The sequence below is a fragment of the Palaemon carinicauda genome, chromosome 9 (genome assembly GCF_036898095.1).
Source record: "Palaemon carinicauda isolate YSFRI2023 chromosome 9, ASM3689809v2, whole genome shotgun sequence".
Taxonomy (NCBI): Eukaryota; Metazoa; Arthropoda; class Malacostraca; order Decapoda; family Palaemonidae; genus Palaemon; species Palaemon carinicauda.
In genome coordinates, this window is record NC_090733.1 from 112,221,845 (window position 1) to 112,224,344 (window position 2,500).

Genomic DNA, 2,500 nt, shown 5'->3' on the forward strand with positions numbered 1-2,500 from the left:
GATGAAAACTAGCCAAACCGCAGACCCGAATAAAGACATGTCTGAGGCCTTTGTCCTGCAGTAGACTAGAAACAGAGGCATTTTTTGTTGTTGTAGTAAATAGGGCATAAATAATATGCAGTGACTCATCACTAAGAATGATAAACATATATCAGAGACAAGACTAAAGTAATATTAGATTCCGCATTAAAGTGAAAATAATAGTGAAAAATGATACGGACAGAATGACCTACCTTAATAAGCACAATCATACCCTGATTCCAGTCATTCCATTTACTGAAAAAATATATTGCGTGTGGCAGACTGTTCGTTGATTAGAGCAACACCATACTCTAGCTTTGTTGGAATAATAGGTCATGTACAGTTGGACACAGGAATTCCTGGTATACCTCATTCTGAGAAAGTGACCCCAGCCACACCATTACTACTCGGCGAGTTCCTGTCTTTACTACCGGCCCGCCACCTTAGCCAGATCTTTGGTTACTTTCCACGAAGTAAGGGAGTGACAGGGTGCACTTCTTCGGGGCAAGGTGTACCTGGGACTTCTGTGTCCAATTGTACATCAACTTACTCTACAGAACTTTTACGAAGCTGAAAAAAGTGACATGGGCAGCGATGTGACTTAGTGAGCAGAGCTGGGGTCTGAAACGATTATTATTATTATTATTATTATTATTATTATTATTATTATTATTACAAGCTAAGCTACAACCCTAGTTTGAAAAGCCGGATGCTATAAGCACAAGGGCTTCAACAGGGTAAAAATAGCCTAGTAAAAAAAGGGAACAAGGAAATAAATAAACTAGGAGAAGTAATGAACAATCAAACAAAAATATAATAAGAACAGTGACAACATTACATTAGATTTTTCTTTTGTAAACTATAAAAACTAAAAAAAAAAAAAAAAAAAAAAAAAAGATGAAGAGTAATAAGATAGAACAACGTGCCTGAATGTACCCTCAAGCAAGACATGGCACAGTGGATATGGCACTATCCAAGACTATAGAACAATGATAATAGAGGATAATACAGGACAATAGAGGAGAATGATGAAAGGAGTAAAGAGAGTGGGAGTTGGGGAAGATAAAAAGAAGAGAAGAAAGAGAAGTCACATATAGGAAGAAGAGGAGGAAGTATAAACATACAGAGGCGATAAAAGGTCATGAGGAAAAAGGAAAATAAATAAAAATAAAAATTAATGTGTTAGTGAGATGAAGAAGAAATAAGAATGAGGAAGAATTCGAACGGAGATGAGGAAGAACAGGATGTTGGAAGATGCTGTGGAGGCAGGAGGGAGGGGAAGGGGAGAATGAGAAGGGGGAAGATGAGTAACAATAGGGATAAATAAAAAAAAAACAAAAACAAATGAGCCAGGGAGATGAAGAGGAAGTAGGAACGAGGAAGAAGTCGAATAAAGATGAGGAAGAGCAGGATGTCGGAAAATGCTGTGGAGGCAGGAGGGAGGGGGAGGGGAGAATGCGAAGGGGGAAGATGAGAAAAAATAGGGATAAATAAGAAAAACGAATGAGCCAAGGAGATGAAAAAGAGGTAAGAACGAGGAAGAAATCGAAAGGAGATGAGGAAGAGCAGGATGTCGGAAGATGCTGTGGAGGCAGGAGGGAGGGGAAAGAGGGGGAGAGAGGGAGGAGGGGGAAGGTGAGGAAAAAATAGGAATGAATAAAAAGACGAATAAGTCAGGGAGATGAAGAAGAGGTAAGAACGAGGAAGAAATCGAAAGGAGATGAGGAAGAGCAGGATGTCGGAAGATGCTGTGGAGGCAGGAGGGGAGGGGAAAGAGGGGGGGAGAGGGAGGAGGAGAAGGGGGAAGGGGGGAGATGAGGCTGCCGTGTGAAGGCTGTGGTGTTGCGGGGTACCCGACGCCAGTTGGTCATCCGATGCCTCGACACCTGATCCGTCCCTTTGAACGGCTGCAAATCTGTTCCATTGGGGGAAGGCGACCTTCCCCTTTTTCGCTCACTTCGGCCTCATATATATTTTCTCTCTTCACATCTACGTTATCCGGCTTTATCAGCTCTCTCTCTCTCTCTCTCTCTCTCTCTCTCTCTCTCTCTCTCTCTCTCTCTCTCTCTCAGAATAAGGAATCCACTATATTCTAAATACTTATATTTTTTCTTCGTATCTACTATACATTATTCGGCTTTATTAACTCTCTCTCTCTCTCTCTCTCTCTCTCTCTCTCTCTCTCTCTCTCTCTCTCTCTCTCTCTCTCTCTCTCTCTCGATCTGTCAGAATAAGAAATCCACAAAACGTGTGGAATATATTCTAAATACTTATATCTTCTCTTCCCACCTACATTATCCGGCTTTATCATCTCTCTCTCTCTCTCTCTCTCTCTCTCTCTCTCTCTCTCTCTCTCTCTCTCTCTCTCTCAGAATAAGGAATCCACAAAAATACGTGTAGAATATATTCTAAATACTTACATTTTCTCTTCCCAACTACGCTATCTCTCTCTCTCTCTCTCTCTCTCTCTCTCTCTCTC

General features: G+C 41.3%; 1 protein-coding gene across 2 annotated transcripts in view; it reads right to left on the reverse strand.

Annotated features, from left to right (window-relative positions):
* The window catches only part of Sobp (Sine oculis-binding protein), a 431,796-nt gene that overhangs the window by 235,445 nt on the left and 193,851 nt on the right, over positions 1 to 2,500 (reverse strand). The window lies entirely within an intron of this gene.